The sequence below is a fragment of the Protopterus annectens genome, chromosome 1.part1 (assembly GCF_019279795.1).
Source record: "Protopterus annectens isolate FY-2018-M chromosome 1.part1, PAN1.0, whole genome shotgun sequence".
NCBI classification, from domain to species: domain Eukaryota; kingdom Metazoa; phylum Chordata; order Ceratodontiformes; family Protopteridae; genus Protopterus; species Protopterus annectens.
Window position 1 is genome coordinate 718,331,279 of NC_056726.1, and position 11,300 is coordinate 718,342,578.

General features: G+C 40.6%; 1 protein-coding gene across 1 annotated transcript in view; it reads left to right on the forward strand.

Annotated features, from left to right (window-relative positions):
• The window catches only part of DCTN3 (dynactin subunit 3), a 340,986-nt gene that overhangs the window by 48,868 nt on the left and 280,818 nt on the right, over positions 1-11,300 (forward strand). The gene's annotated exons all lie outside the window — the stretch shown is intronic.

The following is an 11,300-nucleotide window of genomic DNA, read 5'->3' on the forward strand; positions in this document are numbered from 1 at the left end:
CTATTCATACAACCCCTGAGTATCTTGCAGAATTAATTCGATATGCCCTCCCCAATACAGCAAAATCTTGAGTATTTATAAAAGGCTGATAGTAGATAAATTAAATGTATGGTTTGGACCCTGTTAAAATTGTCAGGTTCTTTCTTTTCTTACAGCTTAGGTTCATGGGTGTACTTGGCAATCAGTCTGCTGGCAATTACAAGGCTAGACAGTGTAAAGATCTCTCTGCCTCAAGTAGGGCAACACAGGATGGACTGGAGAGAATTTGAAGCTGCCTGTCCAGTTCTCTAGGTTTATCTTGAAGGTGGCAAGTGTGATGTTTACTTGAAATGTAGTGGAAGTTTGCCCCAGATTTGGGGATTCATTGGGAATTTAATCCATCGTGACATCATGTCTTGTTCTGTTGACAAGAGGTTTAGTTCTTTTAATTGGGTGTTGGAGGAACCATTTATTCTGTGAAGGAATACAAGGGCAAAGAGTTTGAGGAACCATTTATTCTGTGAAGGAATACAAGGACAAAGAGTTTGAGGAACCATTTATTCTGTGAAGGAATACAAGGACAAAGAGTTTGAGGAACCATTTATTCTGTGAAGGAATACAAGGACAAAGAGGGTTTGATATTTTATAGCTTAAAAGATTATACGCAGATCCCCACACAGTAGTCTGTCAGAGAAGAGTGTGTAGAGAGAGGGCTACCAGTCTTTCTCTTCATAATTAAGAGTTATGAGGCCACTGGTCTTTTTAGTGTAAATCTCTAAACTTGATCAAGATGGTGGGGACAAGCTTTCTGAGCTTATTTTTCACCTTTAATGCTGAAAAAAATTAAATCTCTTCAAGTATTAATCAACGTTGTGTGTGTATGTGTGGGGGGGGTGCGCGCGAGAGTGTGTGTGTGTATGTGTGGCATTTTGGCAGATGTTAAAAATGTATTGTGTATGCATAATTTGTATGCTTCTGTTTTCACTTTCCATTTTTCTTGAGTTGTATTTCAGCATCTCCTATTTAAAGGATCATTGACTCATTGGTAATAACAACCCAAGTCTGTCACAAGATTAGAATCACACCGGTTGTCAAGTGAAGCCAAAATTTATCCTCCTCTATCAGAGGATACACACAAACATGTCTTAGATCATGCACTGATCCCAAGTGGGTGAATTACTGAAAGTGGGATGGCACCTAATTGTCATGGACATGAAGTTTAAAGGTCCATGTATTTGCACTATTGTATATTTTTCATTTGAGGGGTGTTTGTTTCAGAAATGTCTGAAGGGCAGCTGCTATAGGTTCATATGAGGTTACTAGGCTATTAGCCCTAGAGCCTTTATAAGCCTAGCCATGTTATACCCTTGTTCCCATACTGACCAAGTTTTATGGTCTATATTTGCGGTGCGAGTCTACAATCAGCACCAACTGCCTTTATACAAGAGGGACCTAGGTGACACCCCCAGGGTAAATTTATGGTCTCTCATCCAGTTATCTCATTTATGCTTTATATTTTCTTTAACATCATGAAGCCGATTAATTACCAAGAAGCCTTTTCAATGCTAATACTGTACTAGTATATGCAATATAAAAGTACAATTATGCTAGGTGCTGTAATTGTAGATGCTTTGAGTATATTCAGTACTGCAGCAATAACTCTTGGGACTTCCTGTCTGCAGAAGTTTCAAAAGCCTACTCAACATTTAGAGTTCTGTACCTTCCCTCTTCAGGCCTGGTGGATTCCCCAAACCCAGACATCCGTATGCCACTGGTACAAGAGGGATGCCAGCCTTTATCACCTTTAGGTCTTTCTTGCAGAGGCAGGCAAAAATAGGAAAGTGGTGCTATGGCACAGGCTCCCATGGTGAAACTAGACTCCATGTTGCCTCTCTCTGCTACGGAAAGGCAAAGTGCTTGATGAGGGAATAGAGAGGAAAGATGTAAGGATTAGTGACCAAGTTATCCAGTCCAACCCAAGGATGCCCAACAAAGAAAGAAAAGGGATGGAAAGGGGGAGGACTGGTACTGCAAAAGTGAACATACTCAACAGTAACAAATATGGTAAGATCTAAACATACCTATAATATGGTCACTGCACTAATGACTCTTGGGAAGACTTCCAGCGCTTATGTACCAGTGGGATGCTGGCCACTGGAAGAGGATGGAGATATCAATCCCTGTATAATGGCCATTGCAGATACTGCACTGGAAGGAAGCAAGAGCCAAACTGCAAGACTTCAAAAGATAATTACAGTTTCCCAAGTAGCTGCTTCCAGGCAGGTGTATGTGCTGCCCTACTGAGAAAGGCAGTGGTAGCTGCAGTGGCCACATCAAAATGAGTCCCAACACTTGCTGGGACATTCTCGCCATGAAAGAAGCATCAGAAGCAGACAAACTTTGCTAGCTATGGTCCATGTGCTCACATGCTTCTTCCCTACCCTTAGCAAAAGAAGAGAGCAAATGGTCTGATTTCTTTGTTATAAGAAAAACCTCAGCTGCTTGTGTGCATCTACAGATGGTATAATCCTTTTTCCCTTATGCCAGAAAGCTGTGAATAAAGCAGAGAGGTGAGCAGCCAGATTGGGGTTAATTCTGTCACCATCTTGGGCATGAACGAAGGGTTAGTATGCAGGGTGACTGGGTACTTATGGAATATACCAAATAGTTCTTTACACATAAAGGCCTGTAACTCTGAAACTCTTTTAACAGAAATCGCTGCAACTAGCAAAACAGTCTTACAAGAAATCTGACTGGTGTAGCAGCAGCAGTTTGAAAAAGGGGATGAAGTTGTTTTTTCTAACGCACACCGTTTTAGTCTCATGGCAGAGTGATCAATCTCAAGGGTGGTTTCAAGTTGAAAACCCTAGAGTAGCTGCTTACTAGCAAATAAGACTAAAACGGTGGGTCCCAGGGCAGGCAAGCTGAGAAAATACCTTCATAAAGATACAGGCCAGTCACATTTTGCATATTTTTGACAGGTAAGTGAGGACAAGACACGCTGGTGTTGTATCAGAGTGCTAGCCTCTGTGAAGGCACAAAGGGAAAACTTCTTTCCATTTGGCAAGCACAATTTCATCATATTAGGTTTCTTAGCTTCTGTCAAAGTACAGCACACCCTCTGAAGATGCATTCAAAATAGATGAATGCAAGTTATCCAACCTGTGTCAGCCTTAAAGCGCCAAGGTTAGAGTGAATTGGAGATCCCTTTTTTCTGTTAATAGGGCAACATGCTGGGCCAACAGGACCGGTTCTGACCTTACAAGACAAGGCCAAAAAAAAAAAGTTGTGTGTGAAAAAAGTGGACCTAACATGTAAAGGTTATGGAAAAGGCATCTCTCACTCCGTAGGACCCCAGCCCTCACCTTCACTCCACAGCTGGTATCCTGGTGTAAAACTCTAATCTCTGCAGTGGCAAACAAATCATCCACTTGTGGACTAAGTCCAGAAGTACAGCCCTGCTTGGCATCCATTTGTGGGGATGCAAATTCTCTTCTGCTCAACTAGTATGCCACAGCACTTTCCTGAGATGGGATGCAGTATGTCAGAGAGATGTAGCTAGACTCCAGAGCTAGATCCCAGACTTGCTTTGCTAGTCTTCAGGACAGGCATAAGTGGGTTCTTCCCTATTTGCTGATACATGACTGTGATGTCTTTGAAGAGGTGTAATGCTTCCTGTGCCAAATGAGTTTAAAGGCCTTGATGGCTACAGTGTATGCCATCATTTCTTTTATGCTGGTGTGTCTTTTCCTGATGGTCTTGTCCTGGGTTCCCCTATACACGAAGGTCCCCCACATGTGCTCCCCAGGCTGTGCAAGAGTCTGAAGCAAGTGCTTGATGACTAGGACCAACTTGAGGGTATCCCCAGAATTGGGTACACTTCATTTACCTACGATGAAAGTTTGGTATGCAAGGTAGAGATCAGACATGCTGGCACCATCTGTTCCACAAGTACCACTTCTTTTTTTTTTTTTTTTTTTTTTATGTGCAACCCTGCAAGAGGCCTCACAGAGATCCACAAAGCCACATAATCCACTAACCTCAGGAATTCCCTCGCTGCAATTTAATTTTTATTGGATAACAATTCTGAAGCCCAGGGACACACCCAGAACCTTGCTGAGGAGAGGAAGACCATCTCCCTGTGTCTCTTCTTGCGGAGAGAGAGCGAGAGAAAAGAGAGCGAGAGAGAGATGGCGACAGGGGGAGATAGAGAGGGAGACGGAGTGACAGAGAGGGAGACGGAGCGACAGAGAAATGAAAACTCACTCGCCACATCTGTCTTACCTGACTCTGTAAGTTAACTAGGGTACAGTAATTTCTCTTAGATACAGTTAAGAATACAGTGAAGTATAGTTTAGATGTTTTCTGTATTTGAGACTGTCCTGCAATGTTGTTTTAAATATTTCCCTTGATTTTGAACTCTCACTGTGAATACATTTAGTTTTGTTTTGCTCTTATTTATTATTTAATAGATTTAAACCTTTCAATTGTGGCTTGTCTGTCTAGAGATATTTAAGCTCAGGGTTTGTTGACACTGCAGGACACTGCCAACTATCTTGGTCAAACTACCATGTGCATCAATAGTAACATTACACAGTAAGGTTGGACACCCTTTGTTAAGGGCCTTAGAGTAGCTGATAAGTAGTGGCTGGTGGCAGTGAAAACTACCTTACAGTCTGGGCAAAAAGAGGCACAGCTAGTAAACCTGTGCCAGCCTTTCCCAGGTGTGTGTGTATCTTGTGTGTATCTAAGTCAAATCTCAAGGAGTGTGTGTGTCGGCTACTTGGGCAGGGACGCGAAGCATTGGCTGGACATAGAGGGTGCTGGAGGTCTTGGCTTGGCCACTAAGCTAAGATCTCCACTCTATAGCTGTGCCACTGGGGAGTCTTATTGGGTTTCTGGAGAAAGAGGGGAAAAATAGCCCCATACTGGCTTGTGGTCTCTGTGTGCTCTTAAGGGAAATTGCACTTTACTATGTGTGTGTGTGTGTGTACTTGTCATCCTCAGAGTGTGTACCTTCCCCCACTGTTGCCAGTGGTGAGGATTGAGGCTCCTTAATTACTGAGCCAGGGGTGGGGCGTCACAGAGACCATCATCAAGGTATGGATAAATGAGATGTTCTTGGTTCTCCAGAAGGAATTACTGGAAACAGCCACACCATAAAAACCCTGTTTGCAAGACAGAAGATAAAGGGCAGAGAGGTGATATGGTAATGGAAACTCCTGCTTTGAACATTAAGAACCTTCTGTCCACTTTGGCTATAGGTATGTGAAGGGACCCATCCACAAGACCCGAAGTGACCAGAGAGGTTTGCAGGAGAGGGAGGAGGAGATGTAGAAGAATCTATAAGGTTACATCCCCAATTCTGGAACTTTTAAAAAGTTAGCTCAGTTTGGAAATGTCCAAGAAAGACCTTGCAGAAGAATCCTTACTTGTTTTAAAGGATTGTTTTCATTTATTTATGCCTCTGAAAGAGAGGTAATATGAAGAGGGGTAGGGTTCCCAGGGGCAAGTGGGAACTAAGAGAAAAAAAAGTTATGTACTCACCATAACGTTCCATCTGAATTGTTGCTTTTTATTGGTCTTCAACCCGTGGGACCCAGATCCTGCATGGATCCGACTCTGCCGCACACTCCAGCATCGGATCAACGCTCCAAGCTCCTACCCTACCCATAATGCCCCATGTCTCCTTCCTCCCCTCAGACCGAGTTTGCTGCAGATAGAAAAGTTGTGTAAAATCTTCCCATAACCATAGATGTCATTCTCTTCGATGTTGCTGTATTCATCACACATGGGTCTACTGCTCTCTCCACCCAAACGTCCGGCCAGTACGCAAAAGCTCTCAATCACTAAGCTGCATGAGATGTCTAACGTAGCTAGGAGAATGCTGGCCGCAAAAGTAACGTCTCCACGCACCAGCCCTCAGAACTGTAAGCTCCAGTTGGAACCAGTCCTAGCAAGGGTAATGTCAGCCCTGTGGCATCCAGAAAGGGAAATGCTGCATAACAGCAGGGGTAGGTGGGAGGGAAGGAATACTGCAACATGGAAGAGAAGGACATCTATGGTTATGATTTTACACAACTTTTCTATGTCCTTCTATGCACATGTTGCAGTATTCATCACATATGGGTGATTGCCAAAGCTCACTGTGAAGAAGGGGGGGGTGACCTAGTAGAGGTCTCTAGGAATCTATGTAGGATAGCCCGGGCAAACCCAGCTCTGGCCCTAGAAATGCAGTCTAACTTGTAATGTTTGCTGAAGGTATACACTGCCGACCAAGTGGCTGCTTCCAGTATAGAGGAGGTATCCAAACCCCTGTGGAGGCCATTGCCCTAGTGGAGTGTGCTTTGACAGTGCCTTGCAGGGATTTCCCATGATGTTTGTAGCAAAAGGTAATAGCTTTGGAAATCCAAGTTGAAATTGGTTACTGCCTTCCCCTAGGGCCCTGGGGTGGAAGGAGAGAAACAGTTGCTCAGCTTGTCTGATGGATTTGGTTTTGTACAGATAAAATCTGAGTTGTCTGTGCACGTCCAGGGAATGGCGTACTCTCTCACGGTCTCCCTGGGGGTTATGAGAAAAAGGTTGGTAGGTGGATGGCCTGATTTAAGGAAAAGGTCATTCACCACCTTGGGCATGAAGGAGGGGTTAGTTCCAAGAGTAACCCTGTCGGTGTGGAATACTACGAAGGGTGGAATAGTCATGAGGGCTTGCAACTCTGACACACTCCTGGCTGAGGTCAAGGCTACGAGGAGGACAGTTTTCCCTGTACAATGTTTTAGGGAAGCTTTATCCGCTGGCTTGAACGGGAGAAGGGTGAGCTTCTCTAAAATGTAGATCCCATGGCAGGTGGAGTGGGTTTACTGGGTGGTCTGAAGTGAAGAAACCCTTTAAGGAATAACTTGGATTGTAGTCCGGAAGCTAGCGGGGACCTAGGGAAAGACATGCTGAAATGGAAGACAAGTGGGCGCTAATGGATGAGTAGGCCAACCCTGTCTGCAACAGTTCACACAGGTAAGACAGCGCTAGAGGGGGTTTCGCTTTCCAGCGGGTCCAATTGGCTTTTGAGACAGCAAATTGAAAATCTCTTCCACTTTGGCAGGTAGGATTTTATTGTATCTGGTTTAATGGCCTCCTTCAGGACAGTGAGCAGGTCATCATTGTAAAGGTGTCTGAAAGGGATCAGAATCCTATCACCCACAGGATGAGATGCTGAGGTTGCCATTTTATTAGGTGTTGAACAGCACAGAAGCTGCTGCTGTTACTGAACCACTGAGAGAAAGTTGAAGTCCTTTTGCATTTCACTTCCAGTATGGGCATGGAAAGGTCAGATAGGTGTAAAATTATATCTTTGGCATTCATTGTTTTATATTAATGAATGGTTGGACGGTGTAGACCAGAGCATGTGTATGCACCTTTAAGAAGCATTTCCAGATGTAGCGCATGCATATAAATACTGAGCACGTGCAGGTGGTAGTGCCATTTTGAGAGAACAGCCAGAGTGTTAACCTGTATGAGTGCATTAATCAGTTTGTTTGTATGTTTAAGTTACAAAGGCTCATTTCTGATGTTTGTGTGTAATAAAGCTGCTTGAACAGAACCCACTGGAGTTCGGTTTTATCCTGACCAAACGAGTGACATGTCAGTACCGGGATTAGAAGAGCAACTTCTACGAGCCATGAGGTGCAGAGTTGAAGGTGAAGGCAGACTAAGAAGGTTGAGTGAAATGGAGCACAGACACATGGAAAAAGGCCATAAACAAGGTAAAGAAAACTGCACAAATTATTTATTTTGCAAAGAGAAAAAAACGGCGCATTTATAAGGCACAAAATGTATTACTAATCAAACGAGTAGCACAAAACGTATTATTATGCAAACGAAAGGCATAGACCACATTATTAAATAAACAAAATGTTCGAAACCACGATATTTGATATAACTGGCAAAACTATTCACATGGGGTTCATAATTATCTTTGGTTTGCATAACGAGCATGTTTAAAGTAAAATGGGTGCAAGAAAAGTATAATGAGAATAAGAGATTAAAAGGGCATAACGAGTACAGTAAAAAAGGGCGGGGCAAGACCGTGTTTGGGCACAAACCACAGTTTTGCATTGACCAAGTCCATTCATAGCATAACTGGAGTTGTTTGAAGTATCTGGGTGTGCAGTGTGTTTGCAGTGTGTGTGTGCTTTACTTTATTATGGTGCAGTTATTTCAAAGAGGTTTGCTGTGTGCCAAGTACAGTTATATTGCAAAATGTAGTCAAAGTGCAGCCGTTTCGAAAGGTCTCTTGTGCTGTATACAGGTTATTCACAAAATACAGCTATTTTGAAGTGTTTCTTACACTGATAAGGAGTGGTTTCATAAATTACATTTTATTCGCAGAAAGCCATAATTTCAGAGTGTTTCTTACACTGAGCAGAGTTATTTCCCAAAGTACAGCCATTTTGAAAGTTTCTTGTGCTGTATACAGTTTATTCACAAAATACAGTTATTTTGAAATGTTTCTTACACTGAGGAGGAGTGGCTTCATAAATTACAGTGATTTGATTTTCAGTGTGTTCTTGTGCTATGGAGACTTATTTGGCAAAGAGCAGTTACTTTGCTCTACTGGGCATAGTTACAAGCACTGGCATAAAGTTCTGGTGTATATATATTTGTGTGTGTATGTTCTTACTTGATTTCAAGCACCTTCACTACTGTGTGATGATGTGGCAGAGGCATTTTCCAGACCAAATCCACTTGTGTTTGATTTTAATATAGCAGAGAATTGGAGAGTATTCGAACAGGAATACAATATTTTTATACAGGCATCTTTTTCTGACAGACGCACATACAAGGGCAGTCATTTTGCTTAACTTAGCTGGGTGAGAAGCTTTTGAAAGAGAGCATTCATTTGTGTATGCACCAGAAGTATATGCAGGAGAAGGGGCAAACCGTCGTATTGTGATACCGGCTGAATCAAGGGAAGACCCCGAGTGCTTAAAACATAAATTTAGAGAAGTGTGCAACCCCCAGACAAATGTTACATTAGAGAGGCACTTATTTTACACAAGAGGCCAGGTGAAACGTTTGCGACTTATATCAGTGATTTGAGAAACTAAGCTGAAACGTGCAGATTTGGTTAGTTGAAAGATGAGTTAATAAAGGACAGGCTTGTGTGTGGTGTTAATAGTGCTGCATTGAGAATTGTGACAGTGATTTAACATTAAGCAAAGCATAGAGATTTGTCAAATCCATGAGATTACAGAAAGGCACACAAGTATGCTTAAAAGTGATAAAGAACATGGTTTCACCAGCCTCTAGAGCAAACATAGACCGCATGCAACACGTGGCAAGCAGAAATGGGCCAAAGCGCATGGAGCAGTAATCCATCCTTGTGGGTGTGGCAAGGAAAACCCGGAGCTTTCTAACAAGTTCCAAGACTAGTTCAGTAAAAGGAGCATGCTCACTACAGTATGAGTGAGTCAGCAAAACCCAAGTCAAGTCTTATTGTATGTTAACTGTCGTAATTGTGGTGCCAACCATGAGTCTAAAAAGAGAGGAGTACTTAGAATTTGGTCAACAATGCCACAAGTTTAAAAAATGGAATAGTTTTCAAAAGTTTTGTAAATCAAGCAGGCATCATTCGGTTATTAGGAAAGGTCACACAAAAAAGCAAGTTGATCATATAGAGAGCTGTAACCCTACTTTCTATGTAGATGGTGTATCCGTGGTTGGTGAAAAGGTTAATGCCGTAGATTTGTTGGCAAAGAACAAAGTATTTTGTACTGTCCTGATCTGGTAAACTCAGAGATTTCAAAAGTGTAATGTGATGTCAGCAGAAACATTTGCTGAAGTGAGAGCTGGTGAGTTGGTCAGTTGTGCGAAGCTTGTTGCTTTATGGAGGTAAAGAAACTCAAACTGAAGGTTCAGTAATGCTTTCATGCTATTCAGCTGGAAAAGTTACAGCTTGCAGTTTTACGTAGTTTGAAGACCTGTGCAATCATTATTAGGTCTCAGAGACAGTTTAAGAATGAAACTGCTTTCTTTTACCAAAGGAGTACATCATGTAAGCACAAGTTCCAGTTCCAGCTTTACTGATAATATTTTCTCAGCGTATGCTGGTGTGTTTCACAAGTTAGACAAACTTCCAGTTGTGTTCTCCATGAAAGTAGACCCAGAGGTCAGTCTAGTGGTCAGACCAGCAAGGAGAGTTCCAATAGCTATGCAGGAAAAAATCAAGGTCCAGTTAGACAAAATGATGCAGCAAGGTGTGATGTCCAGTCACAGAAACAACCGAGTGGGTATCTTCCATGGTAGCTGCTCATAAGAAAAATTCAGATGACACAATGTAAATTCAGAACTGAAACAAAAGCAGTTCACAGACTCCACTGGCAGCAAACTAGGTTAAGGAACAAACCCAGAAGGTTGAATTGCCACGCAAAATTCTTTGCTGAAAATAAAAAAGTCAGGTTAGCGCTTTCGTTTAAGCCATATGTTAAACTTCATCAGACAGTAATTTTGAAATCCCTTCCTATATAAGCTTCCTGTAACATTGATTGGTGAATCAACTCATGAATATTAATACAATGTAAACACTTCATCTCATAAATAAAAAACACATTCTAAAAAACACATTCTAAAAAAATCCTCTACCTGCCACTCTATTGCTATCAAGCCAATAATAAACTTTAAATAGAATTCATGTTAACTTCTTATATCTGAACAGTTAAAGACCACTACTGGAACATTTTTTTATGTAATAACATGCTTCTAAAAAGTGTATGTTCTATGCTCAATAAAAACAAAGTATACATAGTTCTGAATTACTTCATATCTGATTAAAAACATATTAATTAGGTCACTACACCAATATCAAACATGCACTCTTTTTTTATATATATGTAAAAAAAATAAATGTGTATAAATATATGTATTAAATAGGTTAAATATCGAGTAAATATGTAAAAAAAAAAAATATATATATATATATATATATATATATATATATATATATATATATATATATATATATATATATATATATATATATATATATATATATATATATATATACATACATATATATATATATATATATATATATATATATATACATGTAAAATATGTGAGTTAAAATGTATGTGTGTACATATGTATGTATATATATATATATATATATATATATATATATATATATATATATATATATATATGTATATATATATATATATATATATATATATATATATATATATATATATATATATATATGCACATGTATGTATATATACATATATATACATATATATATATATATATATATGCACATATGTATG